Source organism: Watersipora subatra, chromosome 2, assembly GCF_963576615.1.
Source record: "Watersipora subatra chromosome 2, tzWatSuba1.1, whole genome shotgun sequence".
Taxonomy (NCBI): Eukaryota; Metazoa; Bryozoa; class Gymnolaemata; order Cheilostomatida; family Watersiporidae; genus Watersipora; species Watersipora subatra.
The window spans coordinates 43,280,149-43,306,785 of NC_088709.1; the positions used below are offsets into that span (position 1 = coordinate 43,280,149).

The 26,637-nt window shown below is 34.6% G+C and overlaps 1 pseudogene; it reads right to left on the bottom strand.

The window, feature by feature from the left end:
* Positions 1–4,061: 4,061 nt before the first annotated feature.
* Positions 4,062–26,637, bottom strand: part of LOC137388228 (glycerol kinase 3-like) — a 55,630-nt pseudogene continuing 33,054 nt past the window's right edge.

Genomic DNA, 26,637 nt, shown 5'->3' on the forward strand with positions numbered 1-26,637 from the left:
ATAATTTTGTGGGTCAGTCAGGTCCAGAGTTTACACCAGCTCAGGGCTCCCCATTAGACTATTTCGAAAGATTTTTCTCATCAATTGTGGACAATGGCCAGTCTTTATGAGAGCTTATGGTGGCTGAAATCAATGAGTACAAGCTGTGGTGTGACAGCAATAACCCAAAACTACCTCCCAAATCTAATGTTAGCCTTTGGAATGATGTTGATGTGTTACAAATGCTTTCATTAGTATTGTAATCAATTTAGGTTTAGTACTAAACACTGCATAGAAGAATATTTGTAGCTCTTATCTGTAAGCTGTATACATATATTAAAAATAGAAGGTAAAAGATTGTAATAATATGCTTGTATTTACTCATTTTACAGCATATTGCAATTACAGCGGAAATTCACATTTTTAGCAAAATAATTCACCCATGGCACCCCACAAACCTACCCGCAAAACGGTTAATGAGATAAAGTTGACCAGGGTGTTTGATCTTGCTTTTTATTGGGAAACAAAATTGAAAAAATTGGGAAAAATTTAGTATTTCACTAAAAATGTAAAGAAATAAGAATAGTAGGCCTATACTGATTTCAAGGTTTGCGAATGAATAATGACTTCCTCAATTGGCAAGGCTTTGCTAAACTACCTTTAACTAGCTGATATATTAGTCTCTGTTTAGTTTTACCAAATATGGTCATACAGTAAACATATTATTAGTAGTCACTCCAATAATTGAATTATTAGTGTAACTGATGTAATCCTTCAAATAATATAGTATTATGGTATATGGGAGAGGGTACAGTGCTAGTTGTACAGACATTTTTATATCACATGTTATTATATTTTATCCAGTTCCTTCTTAATACTTTTACAAAGGATGTCAGACAGATCTTATGAGGAGTTGCTTCCTCCATTTGTATGACTTTCCTATATCATCTCTGATTAGTTGATCTACCCTAGGACACTTATATTTTGCTAGTATTTAGTTTCATGAGTAGCTCACAGAGTAAAATTTCGAAGCAACTTAATTTCGCAGCTCTGATGAGTGCGAAAATATAGTGATGTGAAAATAAATGCAGTGGCACAAACATAATTAGATTCCTCATGTTCAGTTCACCGATAAAAAAAATTTCAATTTGCGACTAGTTTGTAATTGTAAACTGCCGGCAGAATGGTGTGGGCAAGGTCAATAATGCAATTTGATCGCTTGCTGCCATTTGTTTCTTGGACTATCAACAGGCCCGTTTTCTCTGGGGCAGCTGGCCAGCTGAGCCGCCCCAACTTTTTGGGAATTTTTTACGGTAAGTACAGTCCAACTCGGATAACTCGCCCTCAGATAAAATGTAACATTTCATCTCAAAACACAAGGTCAACTCAAACGGAATTGTTTGGTCAGTTCCAACACAATGATAAGTTCCTTCAGATAACTCGACCTCAACATCATTTATTCGAAAAGTTATTTGCCCAACGGCCATGGACGCGGTTTTTATCGCTGTAGAATATCACTTCATTCCAAGCCATAGAGACAAACATCAACTTCTAGTAGTTCTTAGGCATCATTATTATCATCATCAGAGGCAAAATATTTTTGTTAACGGCTTTTATAAAGGTTTGCAGAAGATTAAGTTTTATCAAACACCCGCTTGGCCATGTCCCACCGAAAGCGTAAAAGCCTCCGAATGAACTTAAAATAAAATCCGCAAAATTGATCTTTGTTAAAACGCTCAATAAAAGAAGATGTCTTTTTTCTGAGCGTTTTAACTGTGGTCATGTTTTGCCTATTTTAATTTAAAAACGTCTCGTCAGTCACATCACTTAAAACAAAACAAATCTCAAAAAATTACAAGTTATTGAAGAGGTGTCAGTGGTGAATCCAAACCTTTCCAGAGCCATGCTGCTTGTGTAGTACTGCGAGTGTCAGTGCATGTGTCTTATTTTCTTTAAACACACGGTGCTCACTGCATTGATTGATGTCCCCAGCAAACGATAACGCTACTAATGCGTGTGCATTGACATCAAATTCCTATCATTATAAATCATTCTTAATGGGAAAATAATCATAATTAATTGCAAAATAATAACGTAATAAATTTTGACAGTCAAATTATTTTGTTGGTTTATATTTTAACGATGCTATAGTGGTCGTTAAAAACGTTAAAATAAATGTCGTTATAAAATTCCATTCTACAGTATCAATGAACAAAGCTATTTAGTTTCGCTTTTTCGCTCGTTTGTTATGATAGTTTAGTTTCGCACATGAAACTTTCGCGAGAGGATGACACCGCGAAAACGCAAAAGTTAGATGCCGCGAATACATAAGTGTCCTAGGGTATCAGGTTCAAGTGAGTTTTACCAAATATGGTCATACAGTAAATCTATTACTAATAGTCAATCTTATAATTCAATTATTGTTGTAATTAACTAAAACCCTTCAATAATATAGTACCGTACTTTTCGGACTATTAGCCGCTACTTTTTTCTGACGATTTGAGTCAGGCGGCTTATATAAAGTGCGGCTATTCTGTGGCTTTTTCTTTCATTGCTAGGGCGCATTAACCAGAATCTCCGGTTAGTGCGCTTCTAGCGGTGAAAGAAAATACGAAACAATGCCTAACGGTACTGTTCCGTTGGGCACTAGGTTAAAAAGCGTCGTTTAATATGAAACAGTGTCGTTAGGCACTGTTCCGTATTAAACTGCAAAGTTGCTGATGCATTAAAAAGCACCATCCTGAGTTCTGCGGCCTATACAAAGGTGCGGCTTGTGTATTGTTTTATTAAAATTTTTTGGAAAATAAAGCAGATGCGGCTTATTTAGGGGTGCGGTTTATAGTCCGAAAAGTATGGTATAAACAAACTCAAATTATGTAACTCACTAATGGGTATCTGCTATGAAAGAATGAAATGATTTGCATATTTGTATTTGGTTTGTATATCTGAACTATTGGCTTGAAAATCAAGTGATGACCTTTAATCGATACTTAGTTACTAGTGTTGTCATTCAAATGATATTATAACACCTTTCTTTATGCACTCCTAATTTATCAATATATCTAGAAATATTTGAAGTTGAAACTTTTTGTATTGTTGGAAATCAGTCAAGAATTGCTGTGAAATATTTTGGAAATCTTGCAAAAACAAGCTTGATTGCTGTTCTTTGCCCTGGTTTGTGTTGGTTCACAAATAATACGAAAAGATGGATTGACCAACCAATCAGATAAAGGAAATGAAATGGTCTTTGAATCTGATCTGTTTTTAATTCAAGAACTTTTTAAGCCAAAATTCATGCATTTTATTTAAAAACCAAAACATAAAAAGAGACCATTTATGACACGTTATTGCAGCCAAGTCGCCATGGTAAGAAGATACATATATGATGGGAATCAGTTGGCTTTGATAATTTATGTTTGTATTACAAGAGAGAATAATTCCAATAGGGTTCGATACTTTCTCATGCAATGAGAATAAAGACAGAATTGAGAAAAGCCAAGACAATCATTTGCTCTGGAGACAATTCAACACAGAAATCATCAAACATAAGTAACAAATAGTAGTAAATACCATGACCTTGACATGAAGTATAAATAAAGGTAGTTATCATATAAACAAGATAGCTGACACAAATACTAGTGGCTCAACATGGAATCAAGGAAATAGAAATATAGTTTCTATTGAAATAGAAATTCTCTCTTTAATTAAATTTGATTGTTACCTTTAATAGTAACCTTTTAAAATGGGTTAAATAGCAATTACAACATTCCTGCTGAAACAAAGACATCCAAACTAGTATGAGCCAGTTTTTTAATTTGATCAAATTACTACCTAAAAACTGCTTAGGCTTTTTCCTGGAAATTCCAGATCATCAAGCTCAAGAATGGTGCAGTGAAAACTCGATGGCCATGTAAACCGGATTGCCTGATGGACAAGGTGTAACACAACTCCATAAACTGAATGTCATATGAAGGTTTTTATGCTACGAAACTGGTAGTGTCAATAGTTGTCACACCTTAATGTCATGGCGCTGAGCAGACAACTACTAAATCTGAACATTTTAGACTGAACCTGGTAGGATGTCATGAGAGTGGGTGAGCCAGTATAGCTAATGCCATTGTAGTGAAGGCGTATACTCCACATGTAGAGACCATGCCTTGTTTGTTGGTTATGGCATCTACAAATACACTAAGTTGTCAGTTATTGCTAACACAGCAAGCAGATGAAACCAGAGTAGTTTCCTAAGAACAAAACAACAGCATGTGCTCAACTATATGTCGTCTATATGATAAGACAGGGAAAAATATATCAACATCATTGATCAGATGACAATGCATAAATTTAAAAAAAAACAACGCTGTTTTTTCGTATATGAAACATCTGCATTGCCACAACATCATTCATTAGCAGCATAACAACAAACCCTACATAGACTGTCTTCATTGTTTGTGATGAAATAATAGTATATCGTGATTTCATGTTTTATTTAATAGCTTTTCAACCAGAACTGTAATAATTGGCATGTGAGCTCATGAAAAAGAGTATATCGCTAATAACATCAGCAGGATACCCATTTATACAATCGAGTGGTTACTTAATAAGCAACAGTCTGTAGTATGAAGCAGAAAGTTCAATCACTGAGGAGTCCAAAATACTGATATCTTCATAATAATATTACCAATCACCTAGAATACTAGCTATAACCACAATTAATAACAACTAATATATATTATAACTTGTGACTCCATAAATATTATTCCTTATTACTGGTTGCTACAAATAGCAGTATAAGGGTAGCACCAGAAACCTAGATAGGTCAGAGTTGTGACAACTAGAGGTGCTATTAGAGAAATCTCTCCGCTTGGTTTTCAGGTTGCAAACATATCACTAACAATTATCTTCTGCTAGCTCCAAAACATAAACATAAATTCCTTTTTGACTAAATATAAGAAAGGGAGCAGACAACTTCTTTTTAGTGAACAGCATTCCTGCAGTGCATTGCAAGGATGTTTCAAGATTAAAATCGATAAAACTGCTAAATGCTCAGATCAAGGGAAAGTGTGATTATGATGTCTGCAGTTACAAAGAGATCGACTGTGTAGAGACTGCTGCAACTTGAAAGTAATAGCTGATGTCAACTATTGCAGGGATAACAACTAGTGACTTCATTTTACACATATTTTTGCTGTAGAAAAATGCTGTCAGAAATACTTTCTCACAGCGATTTTAATCTTAAAACCTACTGGAAGTCAGATGACCTCAAACATTAAAAACAATTGCAAATACATGTAATAAAAAAATTCTGTCAAAAATACTTTCTGAAAAAATCTGTTAAAATTTTGGCTAAGTTCATCTTTAAATATTGTAAACATTTCATCTTCTACTTTAGTAATATTATTTTAAGGACTGAAAAACAGTTTATTGTTAAGTATTTTGAAATTGAAAATTGTGCTGTATTGCCAACTATTGTTTTATAATGCTTTCCTTAGACATATACTCAATACACACGAGTACCAGTACCACCCCCAACTCTTCTAAAGGATCTCAACTATGTGTCTAAGAGAAATCACCTGCGCTCAGTAATATCAGGTTATGAGCAACCACAATTATAAACAGAAAGAAGTGAAAATTCAAAGGTGAAATGTGAGCAGCAGACGTTGTCTGAATTCCCCTGATACTAATCGATAGATTGAAGAGAGAGCCATGCAATCACATAGGATTCAGCTATAATTACATATAGATAAAGTACTTGCAGAGCAAACCCAATTTGAGCACCCGCAGTAGCTTGTCACAATGCAGTTTCAAATGCATGTTACAGTATGAAAGTACCTGTATTACGGTGTTATTATTCTACAATATAAAAAAACGCTAATCTAAAATAGCATAAAGTCACCTGCTTGAACTTGTCATGCAGACACTTGCAGATGCCATTTGGTAAGTCATTACAGGATGCATCTATCAGAACACAAACTAGAACCAAACTGTCTTGTTTACAATTACATGAAAAACACCTCACAGAGTAATGTTGAATTAAAATTTTCATAATTGTCAATAATTTGTAGACCTAAGGCTAGAAATAACTCAACAGTATCATAATGCTGCACTAAAATAGTAACATATCTGAAGCTTGGAAAAGACACATCATTTTTTATCGCTGACTGAGTTTAATGAGATGGTTGGAAAGTTTAATTCAAACATTAATTCCAATAAACATCTAAACATGGAGCAAGTAATGTCCGAGTATGATGCTGTGGGTCTGAACTGAACAATTATTTAAATATTAGTCCAACAAGCACTGACATCAGTTTGGTGAACTGTAGTGAAATATTACACAATGACTTATCTGCTCATTTTTTATGATCGTTATGATAAGAGAGAAGGCAAATCTTAATTTAGAGCGTCAAATTTAGTAGCTGACTGTTGTTAGTAATATATTTGTACACATTCTACAATACTACTATTTCACAGTTTGAGACTGCTGAGGACCAACACGAGCAAACTTTGATGAGGAAGAGAACTTTACTTTTTTCTAATGTTTATGATTGTATTTGTGTTTCTGAACAAACACTGTCAAATCTTTTGTTCTCTCTACAGTCTCTAGGGGCAGAAATTATACAATTTATTTTTTTAATTGGTTAGCGCTGGCTGCCAACTGATACTGACAATTCATACCATATAAGGACATGCTCTAATAACAATTCATACCATATAAGGACATGCTCTAATCACAATTCATACCATATGAGGACATGCTCTAATAACAATTCCTACCATATAAGGATATGCTCTAATCACAATTCATACCATATAAGAACATGCTCTAATAACAATTCATACCATATAAAGACATGCTCTAATAACAATTCATACCAAATAAGGATATGCTCTAATCACAATTCATACCATATGAAGACATGCTCTAATCACAGTTCATACCATATAAGGACATGCTCTGATAACAATTCATACCATATAAGGACATGCTCTAATCACAATTCATACCATATGAGGACAGGCTCTAATAACAATTCATACCATATAAGGATATGCTCTAATAACAATTCATACCATATAAGGACATGCTCTAATCACAATTCATACCATATGAGGATATGCTCTAATCACAATTCATACCATATAAGAACATGCTCTAATAACAATTCATACCATATAAAGACATGCTCTAATAACAATTCATACCAAATAAGGATATGCTCTAATCACAATTCATACCATATGATGACATGCTCTAATCACAATTCATACCATATAAGGACATGCTCTGATAACAATTCATACCATATAAGGATATGTTCTAATAACAATTCATACCATATAAGGATATGCTCTAATAACAACTCAAACTATATAAAGATATGCTCCAATAACAACTCAAACTATATAAAGATATGCTCTAATAAAAATTCATACCATATAAGGACATGCTCTGATAACAATTCATACCATATAAGGATATTCTCTAATAACAATTCATACCATGTAAGGACATGCTCTAATAACAATTCATACCATATGAAGACATGCTCTAATAACAATTCATACCAAATAAGGATATGCTCTAATCACAATTCATACCATATGATGACATGCTCTAATCACAATTCATACCATATAAGGACATGCTCTGATAACAATTCATACCATATAAGGATATGTTCTAATAACAATTCATACCATATAAGGATATGCTCTAATAACAACTCAAACTATATAAAGATATGCTCTAATAACAACTCAAACTATATAAAGATATGCTCTAATAACAATTCATACCATATAAGGACATGCTCTGATAACAATTCATACCATATAAGGATATTCTCTAATAACAATTCATACCATGTAAAGATATGCTCTAATAACAATTCATACCATATAAGGATATGTTCTAATAACAATTCATACCATATAAGGATATGCTCTAATAACAACTCAAACTATATAAAGATATGCTCTAATAACAACTCAAACTATATAAAGATATGCTCTAATAACAATTCATACCATATAAGGACATGCTCTGATAACAATTCATACCATATAAGGATATTCTCTAATAACAATTCATACCATGTAAGGACATGCTCTAATAACAATTCATACCATATGAAGACATGCTTTAATAACAATTCATACCAAATAAGGATATGCTCTAATCACAATTCATACCATATGATAACATGCTCTAATCACAATTCATACCATATAAGGACATGCTCTGATAACAATTCATACCATATAAGGATATGTTCTAATAACAGTTCATACCATATAAGGATATGCTCTAATAACAACTCAAACTATATAAAGATATGCTCTAATAACAACTCAAACTATATAAAGATATGCTCTAATAACAATTCATACCATATAAGGACATGCTCTGATAACAATTCATACCATATAAGGATATTCTCTAATAACAATTCATACCATGTAAGGATATGCTCTAATAACAATTCAAACCATATAAGGATATGCTCTAATAACAATTCATACCATATAAGGACATGCTCTAATAACAATTCATACCATATAAGGATATGTTCTAATAACAATTCAAACTATATAAAGATATGCTCTAATAACAATTCATACCATATAAGGATATGCTCTAATAACAATTCATACCATATAAGGACATGCTCTAATAACAATTCATACCATATAAGGATATGCTCTAATAACAATTCAAACTATATAAAGATATGCTCTAATCACAATTCATACCATATAAGGATATGCTCTAATAACAATTCATACCATATAAGGACATGCTCTAATAACAATTCATACCATATAAGAATATGCCCTAATAACAATTCATACCATATAAGGACATGATCTAATAACAATTCATACCATATAAGGATATGCTCTAATAACAATTCATACCATATAAGGACATGCTCTAATAACAATTCATACCATATAAGGATATGCTCTAATAACAATTCAAACTATATAAAGATATGCTCTAATCACAATTCATACCATATAAGGATATGCTCTAATAACAATTCATACCATATAAGGACATGCTCTAATAACAATTCATACCATATAAGAATATGCCCTGATAACAATTCATACCATATAAGGATATGTTCTAATAACAGTTCATACCATATAAGGATATGCTCTAATAACAACTCAAACTATATAAAGATATGCTCTAATAACAATTCATACCATGTAAGGATATGCTCTAATAACAATTCATACCATATAAGGACATGCTCTAATCACAATTCATACCATATAAGAATATGCCCTAATAACAATTCATACCATATAAGGACATGATCTAATAACAATTCAAACTATTTAAAGATATGCTCTAATAACAATTCATACCATATAAGGACATGCTCTGATAACAATTCATACCATATAAGGATATGCTCTAATAACAATTCAAACTATGTAAATATATGCTCTTGTGATTTCTAATCATAGTTGAAAAACAATTGAATATAGAGTTTCATCACAATGGAACAGTCTACCAATAAACTTATGTAATATTTCAATACTTAGGAACTTAAAGAGAGATGTCAAGAGCCACTTGTTAAACCTAAATTAATCAAAACCAGCCTACTTTTATTTTGTAAGGAGATAGCGAATGTTATTTTCATTACCGAGTTGTACCAACTTCTGTGGACCCAGCATGTTGACTAGCTGCAGTGCTACTGAGCATATGGACCTCATCATATTTTACTCATGTGAAAACTAAACTTTCAATTCCTTTTTCATTTAATTATTACATATTTTGATATAGATTTTGTATATACATGTAATTATTATATATACATTTATATACATTATATATAGATACATGTCCTTTAGACCAAGCCGAAAAAAACTGTAAAGTAGCGAGCATTTATATTTGATACAGGCTTTCCGGTAAAACCCTGAAGTGCTTGTCATAAACTAGCGCTACGAGAAGCTTTATATTGAGCCAATTATTGGCCTTTCAATTCACGTGAGAACATCAGGTGTCAAAACAATAAAAAATCTTTTGACTACGTCAGAGAAATAACTTGATTAAAATCTATGGCGGTTTCATGATGGCAGCGATTAACTGTTTGTTTTTGAACTTTTGAGAGCTTGTCATCACATTTCCACATATTTTGCACTTTCACCACAGCAGAGTAAGACATGGTGAATCTTTAAATACTAAACAACTGTAATGTGAATTTTGTTGCAAGTCAACCTTTAAACCCTGCGAGTTGAGTATATTAATGTTTGATGACCTTTACTAAAACCTCTCAGCAGCTACAACGTTGGTTTGTGCGTGACACTGGTTAGGCTGTCAGCCAGACGAGTGCCACATGCCATTAAAAGCTTAGCAACTGCAGTAGGGACAAACAAGGCATGTAATAATATTTATGTCATGCTGTGCTACAAAGACTGTTTTAAATGTGTTTGTTGTTGGTGAGCAGTGTTGCTATTTTTAGACACATTTCATGTGTTTTGACTAAGCACAAGTTGTCAAAAGACAGATGTATTGATTTCATACAAGAAAAGATTATAAATATAAAATTCCTAAAACCGGACATAGAAAATTGACAAAAAGTAAGTGTTGCTAAGATTACCTCTATGATGAGATAATATTTTAATTGTTTGTCTCTTTCAAAATAAATAACAACAAAACTGCCCAAAACCCAACTTTTAACAAAAATATAAAATTATCCGGTAGCTTTACGAAAATTACTCCACTGCGTTTTTGGGCTGAATAATAAACATTACCTTCTTAAAATAATATTGATCTCATTTTAAAAATTTACTGCAAGATAGCTATTTGCTTTCATTTTATGAAATTTTGTTGAAATTCCATAAAAGTTAATTTATTAACCATTTGTGTACAATTACAACAAGTTTGTAGCAGAAAGTATATTATTTAATAGGTCGTAGATTTTAGATGTTGGTAGATTTTGGAAGTGCTCAAACAGCTTCTGTACACGACAGCATTCACTAGTTATAGACCAATAAATGCAATGAAGCTATAGCAGCAGCTGAAGTCATAAAGCTTTAGACAAAAATGTGAATAAATTGTTTTGGGTACAACAATGTGTTATAGATGGTATAGTAAATTTAACTTTGAGTTGTCCTTGACCTCTTAACCACAAGAAGAGAAGTTTAAGTTCAAGAAGAAAGATGACAGAACATAACTTATTAGCTTACTACTACAGCCACTAGTCAACCATTTAAAATACTTTTATTACTAAAAGCTGAGATTGTGAAATTTATATCTTTGCTCATGAGGCTTCATCGTTTTGTATCAGATCTGTGATGTCATCGACTAATAACTGTATTGGCTATTTCAGGAAGGTGTCAATGTCATTCTCGTGAGTTTTTAACTTTCAAAAATGTCTACTTTAGTTTATTCTTTTATTTTTGAGATTTTTTGTTTAAGATAATATTAAGTTATTAAAACAGATAGTAATCACCATATTAATAGATATATAACAGTATATAATATATGGAATATATATTAATTACCTACTTCCTCCTACTAGTAATATTACGAATAAATTCATGCAACTTTTGAATCTTCTAGGCTCACTTCATTCTGTGAGTAATGTATCCTATACATAAACTAGCATTAAAACTGTTTTGAAAAACACACATCAATCCATATCCTTGCTGGTACGATGTTAGGCCATGATACAGCTACCCAACTTGTCAATGAGTTGACCTTTTGACCTTTGATTGGTCAAATTTATGCTATTTAGAGTAGCCTTCAGAAAGAGGCCACTCTTTACAGTGAGTCTTTACGGATATCCGTATTTACGCTGTGTTTTTAATACTTATATCAAACCTCAATTCATTAGCTATGAGTCCTGATGGTGATAATAAAGGGAGAACCAAAAGTTGGTTACCATGGCAACGGGTTTGAAAGCAATAAACAAAATTCAAAGAAGAGTGGGATACCAAACTTCATCGGGCAGAAGGAAAGTTATCGGTTTGTTTGAATTACTAGATTTATTGCACAAACATTAGGAAACTATTAGGACAATGGATGATCCTATGGGCAGTATTGATTACAGGTGGATGAGTAATTTCATAAATACTCTCAGCAGTTGCCAGAAACAGGCTTCTTTGCGAGTATTTCTCCAAATAAAAGCTTCAAAAAAACATAGATGCTAAGAGGCCTCACCATATGGCAATTTTATTTTGCGGTCCCAATCCTGGAACGAATTGCGGGCGTATCTCAGGATTCTACTGTAGCACTACCATAGACTATTTTATATTGTAGTAGTACCCTGGCAGTCTGGTGAATGGTGAGAGTTTAACATGTGTAACAGCTATGTGCACAGTTATTCCACTACACTGCAGGGTGGTTGAACACTGAAGTTAGTAGTGTGCCTGAGTGGAACACTGAATATCTGAGTTCAACTCCTGTGCAGTGTATTATTTATTCCTAACCTCTAAGCCTGGCTTCAAAGAGACAGACAGGGCTCTTATCAGAGTAAAGATTATGTACTATAACTACTCTTATTCATACCTGGAGTTGTCCTACCATACAGTTGTCATTCCTACCATACAATCAACCAGCTACTCATGAGATACTATTTGAAAATTAAATTGTACTCTTTGAAGAGATCAACTGCTATGAGTAATATTCAGTTTGTATTACAGACTGCATTTCGCTATTCCTGCTGTGGGAGTTAATATTAATTTTGTCATTTCTGCTGTGGTAGTTAATATTAATTTTGTTATTCCCGCTGTGGTAGTTAATATTAATTTTGCTATTCCTGCTGTGGTAGTTGATATTAATTTTGTTATTCCTGCTGTGGTAGTTAATATTAATTTTGTTATTTCTGCTGTGGTAGTTAATATTAATTTTTTACAATAAAATTATTTTGATTCAATTAATTATTTATACCCAAATCCTCAAAAAAATGATTAGTACTAAAATATTAAGTATAAATAACCTCAAAAACTGTAGCTGTTAATATTAATTGTTTACAATAAAAACAATTTGATTTAATTAGTTATTTACACGTTGAACCTAAAAAAAAACTGATTAGTATTGAAATATTAAGTATAAATAACCTTAAAAAACAAACAGTTGGAATAGCTTAGTTTATTTGGTTATGTACCTATTATGCACTTTCACATAATCAAACAGAACTTATAAAGGCTGGTTACATATAACCTTCTGTCTGTTCAATGAATAACGACTCCTATAAGAGAGAACTTCACTGAATGGAAACACAGTGATTATTATCACGACTATGTATAAGTGAAAATGTTTAATGAATTTATCAGTTTCATTTTCCCACTCAAAGTACTATAAATAAACTTATATTAAATTTTAGTATATTTTATCAGAAAGTATCGATATTTTTCTATCAATTGAGATCATATTTGATGTTTGAGGTGATCCGACTGCCAGGATGTTTCAAGGTTAAAACCAAATAAACTTTAGCCGTTGTTAAAATGCTAGTCAAAATGGCCAAAATGCTCAGAAGAAAAATACAGGGGAATTATGTCACTAGTTGTTATCATTGTAATAGTTGATATCGGTTATTGTATTGATATGATATTGTATTGATATTGGCTAGTGTGTTCAAGTAGCAGGGTGAAACGCCTCTATTCTGTCGGTCTTTTTACAACTATAGCCATCATATTCACACTCATGCTCGATCTGAAAATTTTGACCGCAATCAAGTTTCATCAATTTAATCTTGAAACATCCTGGCAGTCAGATCAACTCAAACATCCCATACAATCACAAATGATATAAAAGTACTGATACTTTCTGATAAATTCTAGTAAATTCTTGTCTAAGTTCATCTTGAAATGAATGCTATAATAATTGACAATAATAGGAAATACATCCTACCTGTATCCTCTCCGAGTGTATCCCAGTGCTTTGACCTCTCCACAGCATCAGTCCACCGCTTAAACCTCTTATCTATCTCTGAACAACCAATGAGAAGAGATCACAGTATGTATGACACAAATGGAGTTACACAACAAACTACAGTCACTAAGCCAAGAGGTAGGAAATATGTACACTTGGTGCACAGGCTAAAAAGCCAACATGTAGGTGTTCACAACAACAACAGACTCGGTTTTGTATATAACTTGATGAGCAGCTCAAGAAAGAGGGAGTCTGATTTCAGAGAATAGATACCTTTGGAGAAATAACAATAATTGTAATACTACATGTATATGGAACATGCTTATTTTAAATCATCCTTACAAGTTGAGGATCTGTCATGGTTTGTGTCCTCATCTTTTGCGTCACAATTACAAGTCTTCAACTCATTTCAACGTTCCTGAACAAATTGCACAAAAGCTCAAAAAATTATTTTCAAAATATCATTGCTGTTTTAATGATGCTCCACCTAATATCCATTTCCTTAACAAAGAAAGGTATTTTAAACGCAATGTGTTTAACCAAATACTTGATTGACAACTGTTGCCCTTTTTATGATTTTTTGCACATACCAATTTAAAAAAAATTTCATTTCTAATGAAATTATTGCCCATGGAGTGATAAAAAAACCAAGGATAACTCCAACTCTGCCCACACTTCGGAGCTTGAGTGAGAAGAGCAATTACCTGGCTGAGGTCAGATTACAAGCAATGCAAGTGGCTCCACTATATTTAAGAAATAAGTGGTGCATACCCTTGCTCTCCGGTATAAGGCAGTTTGTGAAACCCACATGTCATTCTTCACTCGTATACATGATTACCAAAATGAGTTTCTGGTTATCAAAAGAAACTTTATAACGATATTAGCTTTTGCACTAGAAAACAAGCTACTGTGAATTGAGTTATGATGCACAACATCCACAACAAGATTAGCTCAACACATTGCGGTTGCTTCGTGACAGGAACATAAAGGATTTTTATAGTCAAATTGCAACTAAATTCAAATTAATAAAACTTCATACTGTCCTTCATTAATCTGTCATGTCAGCCAGAGAGGAATGATTCCACTATACTAACAAAAATGGAAAACTGCATTATGCCAGTTCGCGGAGAGGGATTACTCTATACCAGCAAGTGAGGAAAGACAACTCATCTAAGGGGGAACTAGAGGGAAAGACAACTTCTACAAGCCAGTCAGTGAGGAAAACGAACTTCCAATTTTATAACTGCTCATATAAAAAGAACAAAAGCTAATGAGAGCAGGTTAAAATATTTATACTTTTAAAAATATGGATTAACTAGCTGTGCCACCCGGCGTTGCCCATGTAATAGAAGAGTCTTTGGACAGAAAATTGATTTGAATTTAAAATATAACAACATTTGCCATTATAACTTCCAAACTACATATCATGAGTGAAGTAGTTGAAACAAATTAAGAGAGAAATAAAAACAACTGTAAAGATTTTAAATCTTTGTCAAACAACTGTACCTTTCAAGCTAGTAGCCTGGCATATTGCCAATGGAAAACTCCACTAAGCTAGTAGTTAATAAGGTTAGGCTTCCAATGACAATGACGGTAAGCCATGACTTACCATTCTGCATTATTGTCTGCATTGTTGTCCTGTTCAGCTGTTCTAATAATAGCCATAGCCGGATTTTCAACAGACAGACATACGGAATTTGAGAAATATATATATATAGATGAAATTAAACAACAAACTAACAAAACATACTAATATTGAGAATAAATACACACAATAGAAGAAGCACATTTTCCAGTCACCCTGACACCTACCTTCCTCAGATATGAGAGGTTTAAATATGTCAGTAGTGATGGCAGACAAATCCTCAGGATTCAAACTCCATACTCCAATGCAGTACCTGGCAGCCATTGCTGCACCGAGTGCTGTCATCTCTGGCATTGAAGGTCGAACTAGAATATTCAATATAAACCAAGTGATGACTACACTATGTGTGTTTGGTGAATGCTTCAGAATTCATCAGGACTAGTCCAAGCATGACAGTGTTCATTTAGAGAGCTACACAGCACTTTTACCCCATTGAATATTCTATTTGAAGTCAATTGAGAAAATAATTTATTTCATGATAAAAAATAATAAAATATCATTTGAATAAACAAAGGGATAATTCCATTGGGCATTACATCCGCTGTCAGTACAGTTTATTTACTAAAACATAACCAAGCATCATCAGGTACGATTGGCTTATGTAACCACTCAAAACAGCAATGAAATGCCCCATTCTAAACACTGGAGCTCTTAAGCATTGGGTCGTGTAAAGGGGTGGTCACACGAGCGCCGAACCGAACTAAATGACGCAAAACGACGTCTTTTTCAGCTCTAAAAAGTTCGGCTGAGGACATTTCTGGCCGAAACGAACTATTTCGGTACTGCTCGAAATTTCGTGCCAAACCCTTGCTCTTATTGGCTGGTTAAAATTCTAGAATTCTAGCGAGCACGCGTCACATTTCTTCTTACGTGCGTGTGAGTAAAGTTAACAAAGAAATGGGACGATACTTTTATTTCGTTAAATAAACAACATGAAGCAATTTACGACAAGGTTCACCCGGACTTGTGATTGGGTTGCATAAATGTAAGATGTTGCACTTAAGTTTTGCATAACTGTAAGGGAATGGTTGTGATTTTCTTTCGTGTAGAATACAAGTAATGTGTCATATTCATCCTGATGAACTATCGTTGACTGATTTATTTATGTAAAACCACAGTACTATGATAAAGACTGTTTTTGTTTGTTATGTACTCAGCATAGAAAAACATTGATACGTTAATAAAAAATATAATTATGTTGATGGGAAGGGTTAGCAAAATATTTGTATCGAGTGATTTATTTTGAGCAGCCGAACGATCTTCTGATAAATCTGCTGTGTAATTATAATTTATAATTGTTCCTCAAAGTTTTTTTTTGTTTACAATAGAAATATTTAACTCAAATACATAACAACTACTAATGAAACCGTGTCCTGTCTCTATACGTATGGTATCTAGGAAGCGAAGTTACTTCGGTGGCCGTGTGACATGTGCCACGAACCGAACCAGCCCTCCGAACCGAACCGATCCTACGTCGGTTCGGTGCTCGTGTGACCACGGCTTAACTCGACTTTCACAGACAATAGATGAACTTTATTAGCTGTAAACAAATGCTTGGAATCAATTACAGACAATCTAAATACACAAACATCTCACACAAAGCCAGCAAAGAGGCCCAGTGCCCTACTAAAAGCTTAAGATGACCTTCGACCTTTAGATGGCCTCACAGATGTCTTACCGACGGGAATCCCGACGAGGTCTGCTTGCATTTGCATGAGTAGAGAATTCTGAGTCATACCTCCGTCGACCTGGAGAGATGCCAGAGGGATGCCGCTGTCGCTATTCATAGCATCTAAAATCTATAAATAGATTTCGTATGCACCTTGGACATAAAACCATAATGACTAGTAGTGCTCAGTGTATCCAGAAGAAATTTACCTCTCTGGTCTGATAGCAGACGGCTTCCAGAGCTGCTCTAACGATATGTGCTTTTGTTGTGCATGTTGACAGGCCGCATATTGTTCTACAATACAAGGAGATTAGCTCTGGTCATAGATGTCACCATGTATACCTACTACTCTGTATTTTCAGTAACAGAAATAATTTAGATTATTTCTAAATTATTTTAGAAATAATTTAGAACAGCAACACCAACAGCAAGATTTATTTCTGGAAAGAGGGGACAATTTCTAATCTACTAAAAAGAAGTTTACTTAGGTATTTAAGGAACTGTGGTATTTTAATGATTCATGTCCATGCTGGTCAGCCATGTTGCACAGTCTTTGGGGCAGCCATATTGAACAGTCATCTTGTACAGCCATATTTAACAACCATTATGTGCAGCCATATTGAGTAGGCATATGGAACAACCATATCTGTCAGCCAAATTGCACAGCCCTGTTGGACAGTCATGTTGGCAGCCATACTGACTAGCTTGTGCGATGCAAATGATATTACTATTATTATAATCTAATGGAATTTCAGAAAAGGCAGAGAAGATTGTTATAAAGAAATTAGTAAACACTGTGAATGTTTAAAACTTGTAACACTGTAAAAACTTATAGTATTTTCAAGAGGGTACCGTATATCCCCACATATAAGCCTTATCTCCCATGTAAGCCGACCATAGAGCCCTGAATCAGGTGATTCCTAAAAATTCACATATAAGCTGATTCTATAACTCGTAACACGCCACACGGACCTATCAACGAAAAAAGTTGTGAGAATGGAGCAACTTTGCAGGTTCACTTCATAACGTTTCTGATTGGTTGGTAGTTAAATAATTAGCCTATCGTGCCTTTGCTTAATTGAAAGGAAACAATCAACTGTTTCCGTTGAGCCAATGGAAAACGCATTTGCATCTCATGCTAAGTTTATTTGCACTTCGCAAACATTACTTTTTATAGCGATTTCTTCTTCACGATGATAAGACGCATCACAGCCACGGAGATTTTATAAATTGCAGATCAATAGACATCTGATGATAATCTATCAAGTAGCAGTAGTGACAGTGAGTATTTATTTCTGACAGTAATAACGATACCGTAAGTATAGTGGTAACTGGTCTGACTCAGAACATGCTCAACTTGTCAACCGCGATAGTATGAAGAGGACAAAAAAGTGTTCAATTTCAGTCTGCAACATATTTGTGGCCTTTTTATTGGCAGCAAATGGAGTAAAAATTGATGCTAAAATATTTAGTAAAATATAATAACTTATAGTAACTTATATGCACCAATGTCAAATATTTGGTTTTACTGAGTATTTAATTACCTCGGTAAAAGATTTATTTAAAAGAGTTAAAGATAGTGGAAACCATTACTAAAGAAGCAGTGTAAGACATTTGTTTCCTTTCATGGTAAATCAGAGTTTTTGGGTAAAAATTATTATACTACCAATACAAATACAGTACCCCCCTCGGGGTTAAAAAAACCTTGTTATTCGATTTTTTCGCCCTTCAATACAGACCACGATGATTATTCGCCTTCTTTATGAGAACTGTCTTTCACTATACGACATCAACAAAAATTCTCTCAAAATTCAAATTGGGCAGTCGGCGTGCTAAGTACATCGGAGCAATCGATATGCTATTCTCCTAAATAATGTGGGTTTTTACGAAGTCAGCAATTTTGGCTCCAAATTAACAATTATGCACATAGGGTAACTGTTTTACCCAACTAAAGGTGAGACGATGCTCTGATCAAATGTTAAGCGAGTAGCCCTATGGGGGGCCTCAAACAAGGAGTCGCAACTCCCTGTTTGCTCTTTGCTCATCAGTAAACACTTCAAATGATGAGGCAACAACTCCAGTCTTAATTTATCATTTTCGAAAAATTGTCATAGGAAGCAAATTGAAATTGCATTTGAGCATCAAATAGATAAGAACAGAAATGTTTCTACCCGTTTGATTCGTAAAAATTGTAGTAATCATAACAATGAACATAGTATTAACCATTTAATGTGAATATTTAATGTAAACAGAAAAACTATTTATGCAATGCAAAGATAAAACAGTTGACTACTATCATCCACTAAATCAACGTTTACAGTAATTGTAAAAAAACACAGATTTAAATACGGTCAGAAGTTGGTTTTTAATCATAACACATTCCAAAAGGCTGTTCAAAACTTGATTAATTCTTTAAAGGTTTTCTCATTACCACTGAAAAAAGTTCTAAATTAAGGGTGCAGTTGTTTATTTTAGCAAAGATTGTGAAATAAAAAAACACAGCATAAAAATTTCTCATCTTCTCTTTTTACCAATAAAAAATGAAGTAGGCCTACAGTAGGGATCAAAAGCGAAATGTTTGGTCGAATTCTGAAAATCTCAAATTTTCTGGTCAAATTCCAATTTGATAAAGATTAGAAGCATTAGCAAGTCAAGGGATGACTGTAAACACTCCAGTCATGGCAGTGATAAGGGGGGGGAGGGGGCCCCCTTATCACTGTCATAACTGTAAACACTGCAAGCCTACACTAAAGCCGGGTTCCCATATACGTCGCAAAGCACCGGCGACACACCGCAGGCTATTAGTGATGAAATGGGAACGTATGCGCCGAGGACCGCCGGTAGTTGCCGGCGGCATCGCAATAGTTTAGCGCTGTTCAAATTTCGCAAATGACCGCAGGCAAAACAATCCCGAAATGCATTGTACGGGTAAAAGTCACCATTATAGGAAAGGCATGGCGAGCGAACATTTTATTTGATTACGCAATTATGTTTACGATATTATCAACGATGTGGCTTTATGTGAACATATCCCGCAGAGCCTAGTATCGCAAGCGTTTTGCTGCGCATGTTACCGCCGGAGTCTAGTAATCGATATGGGAACCAGGCTTAACTCACCTCATGCCTGACTGTTCTATGAATCTCTCCTAACATGTGGCTAGTCTATCCATGTTACATATGACTATACTGTCCATCTCCCCTAACTTATGGCTATTCTGTCCATCTCCCTTTACATATGGCTATTCTGTCCATCTCCCTTTACATATGGCTATTGTTTCCAACTCCCCAAAGATATGGTTATTCTGTTAATCTCTCCTAACAGATGGCTATTCTGTCCACCTCCCTTAACATATGGCTATTTTGTCCTAACCTGAAATATAATTAATATAACTCTCATCGATCAAATTAGTCCATCTTTCTATCACAGTTATTCTGAACTCCTAAAATAGAAACACGCAAGCAGTCTACTCATGTAGCAGTATAAAACAGAAGAAAAACCACCTGTTAAACAATGCATTCAAACCGAGCCAAATATTTTGGACCCGACCAATTTAAAACAATCAGATATGCAGTCATTAAAAAATTATCGCCTCTATTCTTATATAAGTATACATACGCACATTGCGGGCAAAATTTGAGTAAACAATCCATCACTATGAAAAGAAAAGAACCAATGAAGCTTTCTTAAATTAGATGAAAAGAAGAGAGTGCATTACTCATTATTTCTACCCAAATATTGACCACACACCTCTCTTCTCCCTAACATTGACCAGTCCACTTTGTAACAAGGGTACTTCGAGGCTGACAGGTATAAACAATGAGCCCGGACTGGCGCACAGAAAAGCTTAGAAGCCGCTAGCATCACTTGAAATCAGCTGAATTTAGAGACAATGGTGAGTTGTGTAGATACTTACATGTAGGTTGAGAATGAAGGCAGTAAATTGATTGAAAGGAAGAAAGAGGAAAAGAGGAAAGAAAAAGGTCTAATAACATTGGAGGGACGAGACGGAAGGCAAGGAATTTAGCAAGATAAGGAATTGAGAAAGGATATAGATAGGCTATTATAGCTTTTAGTATACTTTGTAATCAAACCCCTTGTTTTGATATGATATAGGTGTATTGTATTAGCTTATAGCATGTAAGTTATTAGTAGCACTTACATAGTTTAGAATATCGCTCCTTTTTTCAGTTGCGTATTTCAGACAGCTAATAAGGTCTAGCAATCAGTTTCTTTAAAATCTTTCTCAAATATTTTAAGAATTTTCGACTCAACATAGTGAAATCCTACAATATGTTTCCATGACGCGAATGGTGCGAATTTGGAGTTATGTGCACATTGTGTTAACATGTGATTAGTGTTTCAATGAACATTCGCATGATGCCGAATAACTCGGGAGTTTTGTTGAAGAGGATAAGAATTTCTACTTCAGAAGTCACAGCGGTGCATTTGCAACTTTCCAAATCGAAATAAAAATGACTGAAATGTAGACGCTGTTTAAAACAGAATAGTGTGGCATGTTTTTACTCATCATCCGCAAGTGCCATCGTTTGCGTGCATGAAACGTTCGATACAGATTTGTGAGTAAAAAAACTCAGATAAATCTACGACATGGAAACATAGTGAACCCATTAACCCATTACAAAAATATTATCAACCACAGAGCATGGTCAACAGAAGACTAGTTTCCACTTTCCAATAATGCTCTATGACAGTTGGATTTGATGAAACATGCTTGAAAACTTTAGGTACGGCTAGAAAACCTGTAATACATTTAACTACATGAATTCTGATACTCTTTTTACAGCAGTGCTACACAAAAGCTGAACACTTGGGAGATGTTGTGGTGGCAGGAGCGAGTGGTGTTAGCTTCAGTGACTCGGACAGCCTATACATCAGTTGGGCCATCAGCAAGACCAGCCCAAACCTGGGTGGTAATAGTCTCATGTACCATCAGTCTAGCTCAAACAGACTTCCTTACTACCCCTTTTAGCTACTACAGCGTGACTGGTAGACCCATAGATATAGTAAACCCAGGGTTTACTATATCTATGGGTGGACCTAATGGATCCGTTGCAGTCCGTAATGAAACTGCGAACGAGCTTGAATTTTACAGCAAGGAACGAGTTAAAGTATTTAACATGGAGCTACCGACAGGCAAACAAAAGGGAATAGCTATCGATGGTCAAGGTCATATATATGTATGCTTCAGCGAAAGCGATTGCATAAGAGTATACCAGAGTAGCGGCAGCCTGTTGAGAGTCATCATGAGCCCAGACATCAAAAAACCACAAAACATTGCCCTCATGACCGATGCAGTAGTGGTGACGTGCCATGGAAATGTGCCTGCCACAGTGTGCTTTTGCACAACAAAAATGAGCTGCTCTGGGAAAGTGATGACTTGGAGGAGCCCGTAGGTGTAGCTGTAGATGACAACAATGATGTCTACATGTGTGATGTAGATGAGGGCAAAGTTATTATGGTGACCAGTGATGGAAAAATGACTTTCGATGTGCTTGATAAGGAACAGCTGCAGCGAGGAATGCCATCTGATGTGGCAGTGAGTGGAAACAAGATGGCCGTGCAGTTACTAAACAAGGACATGATTAGACTATTTTGTTTGACTTCATAGACTGAGTTGTAGATAGATAGAAGGTACAACTAAACATAGTAGGTAACTATAATACCCCTTGTTGCTAAAAGTGACAATTAGAACCAAATAATGTGTTACAATTTGTGTAAACATTTACATGTGTGTTGTCAACGCTTTCATATCAATAGCATACAGATATGCCTTTTCAATAGTTCATTTATACACATATGCCTTTTCAACAATTCATATATACACATATGCCTTTTCAACCACTCATATATACACATATGCCTTTTCAACAATGCATATATACACATATGCCTTTTCAACCACTCATATATACACATTTGCCTTCTCAACAATTCATATATACACATATGACTTTCAAAAACTCATATATACACATATGCCTTTTCAATCACTCATATATACACATATGCCTTTTCAACAATTCATATATACACATATGAATTTTCAACAATTCATATATACACATATGCCTGTTCAACAACTCATTTATACACATATGCCTTTTCAACAATTCATTTATACACATATGCCTTTTCAAATAGAAGTTCTAAAATTTTATCTACTGTATAATAGTGCTCAATACAGACAGTATATTAGTATGTGTGTGCTTGTCAGTAAGCCTACACTCTGACAATTATGATAATATATACAATGATATGACCAAGCATATGAGAGACTATTGCAAGTACTAACACTCCTACTTTGACAGCGCCACAATCACTAATAACTCTGGACTTTTGATTCAGCTATAATTACATGTAGATAAAGTACTTGCGGAGTAAACCAAATTTGAGCACCTGCAGTAGCTTGTCACAATGCAGTTTCAAATGCATGTTACATTATGAAAGTACCTGTAGTACGGTGTTTTTTCTCTACAATATAAGAAAATGCTAATCTAGAATGGCACAAAGTCACCTGCTTGAACTTGTCATGCACACACTTACAGAAGCCAATAGGTAAGTCATAACAGAGTGTATCTGTCAGAACACAAACTAGAACCAAACGGTCTTGTTTAAAATTACATGAAAAAGCTCACACATCTCAGAGTCATGTTGAATTGAAGTTTTTTCATCAGGTTAGTAAAAACAATTTCAATTATGTACATTAAAACTTCTACACTGATGCAAGGTTTCCTATGGGTATGGTTTCGTTTGTTGTATTCTGTTTTAGAAGTTTTTAAACATAGATTTTGGCCAACTAAGCAAACCCAAAGCATAGCAGGCAAAGTTGCAAAGTGGAACCACCTCGACCATCCGCTTGCATTAATATGAAGTTGAATTATGGCTTTTAACAATTAATGTAAATATTATCTATTAACATGTATTAACAATTTAATGTAAGTATTTGAAACAATAAACAGAAAAATTATTTATGCAATGCAAATATTAAACAGTTTAATACAACCATCGACTAAATAAACATTTACAGTAATTGTAAGAAAACACTGATTTAAATACAGTCAGAAGTTGGTTTTTAATCATACGCATTCCAGGAGGCTTTTCAAAACTTGATTAGTTCTTCAATGGTTTTCATATTACAATTTAAAAAGGTTCTAAAGGAAGAGTGCAGTTGTTTATTCTAGCAAAAATTGTGAAATAAAAAAACACAGCATAAAAATTTCTCATCTTCTCTTTTCACCTATTATACCATAAAAAATTAAGTACAGTAGGGATTAAAAGCGAAATGTTTCGTTGAAGTCTGAAAATCTCAAATTTTCTGGTCGAATTCCAATTTGGTAAAGATTAGAAGCATTCGCAAGTCAAGGTCAAGGTAAACACTACAGTCATGGCAGTGATAAGGGGGGGGGGGTCCCTCATGCCCCTTATCACTATCATGACTGTAAACACTACAGTCATGGCAATGATAAGGAGGCCCCTTATGGCCTCCCCACTTATCACGGTTTAGTAACCAGGATGCGGGCAGCAGCTAATGGCTTGTACCTACACTTTGGTCACCAAAAAGTACAGTTTGAAAATGCAGTTAGAAAATTCAAAACAGACTGCATTCCAAGACAACCATATTTAGACTGCTTTCTATAAGGTATTAAAAATGCAACTGTTTGCTAACATAAAATAACTGACATAACATTAAATTTCATTGTATATTTAGAGAAAGCATCAAAACATCGTAAATGAATCTCAACTAACGTAGAGAACAACCTTAAAAAGATGGCAGCACATCTAACAGCAAGAACTAAACAATCCGTAAAAAATCACAGACGTTTTGCTTGTACTTTGGTGAAGCAGAGCTGTCCTACAAGAGCAGCCTGCTGGTCTCTAGGTACTCCACTTGTCGGCAGACCTTTAAGGGGCCCATCAGCAAGCTTCCCATAAATTCTAGTTGAGCTCTGAATCTCAGGCAATAAAACATGTTCTACTTCAAAAAATCTACAAAAAAGCATCGAAACAATGACAAAGAAGAACAGCAATAAAAATAATAATAAAACAATGATCATGGGTGGATAACTTCAAATTTACTGTTTTCACAATTTTTGCCACTTTTCTATATCTTGCCATTTAGACCAGCTGGAGTTCTTTGTTCTTAATTCCGTAGCAAGAGGAATATTAAGGCTATTCAAGCCCCCCTTCCCTGGAAATTAGCTATAAGTATGAACAGCCTGTCCACCTCCCTTCAGGCATGACTAGTCTGCGCCTCTCCTCACTTATGACTAGTTTGATCCCCTTAAACCAGGGGTTCTTAACCAGTGGGAATTTTCCCACCAGTGGGAAATTTGAGGATTTCAGGTGGGAAATTCTCAAGCTTCAGATTGAGAACATGGATTACACGCATTGCAAAGATATAGCTGTTGTACTGTATTTTCACCACATACATGGTGCAGATACATGCTTTTATTGTGGGTACAACTGTATTAATACGGAAACCAAACCTCGTGATGTATCAAGCAGCTTATTGGATAATTAGTCTACATTGCATCGGCTATGCATCACAACCATACTACTGAGGCATCACACAAGCATACACCAAATGTATCAGAGCTAGTAAAAAATAAACAGCAGCAGAGGGCCCACTAAGCGATCATGACTGCTAACTTTGTACTGTGCTGTATTTATTATAATTAAATTACTCTATTTTTGTGTCTATCTTGAACTTTATTTTTCCATAAATAAAAAGTATATCATGACAAACTATCCATAAAATATGATTTCTATCACAGTTCAATTAATAATTGATTCATTTTGACTGTATGGCAAAATGCTATCTGAAAAGCCTCCTACAATCTGAGAGTGGAAAAATTACCACAATTTTTGGCTGCTAGAGAGGGGGAAATCTCGAAATGTGGTTTGTCAAAGTGGGAAATACACTGAAAAAGGTTAAGAACCACTGCCTTAAACCGAACAGTATAACTCGCCTCACGCCTGACTGATCTATAAATCTCTCCCATAGATATATAAGGTTTATATATCTATGATCTCTCCTAACATGGTTAGTCTATCAATATCGTGTATGGCTATTCTGTCCATCTCCCTTTACATATGGCTATTGTTTTCAAATCCCCAAACATATGCCTAATGTGTTCATGTCCCCAAACAGATGGCCATTCTGACCACCTCCCCTAAAATAGGGCTATTCTGTACCAACCTGGAATATAATAAATATAACTCTCATCAATCAAATTAGTCCATCTTTCTATCACAGTTATTCTAAACTCATAAAATAGAAACACGCAAGCAGTCTACTCATGTAGCAGTATAAAACAGAAGAAAAACCACCTGTTAAACAATGCCTTCAAACCGAGCCAAATATTTTGGACCTGACCGATTTAAAACAATCAGATATGAAGACATTAAAAAATTATTGCCTCTATTCT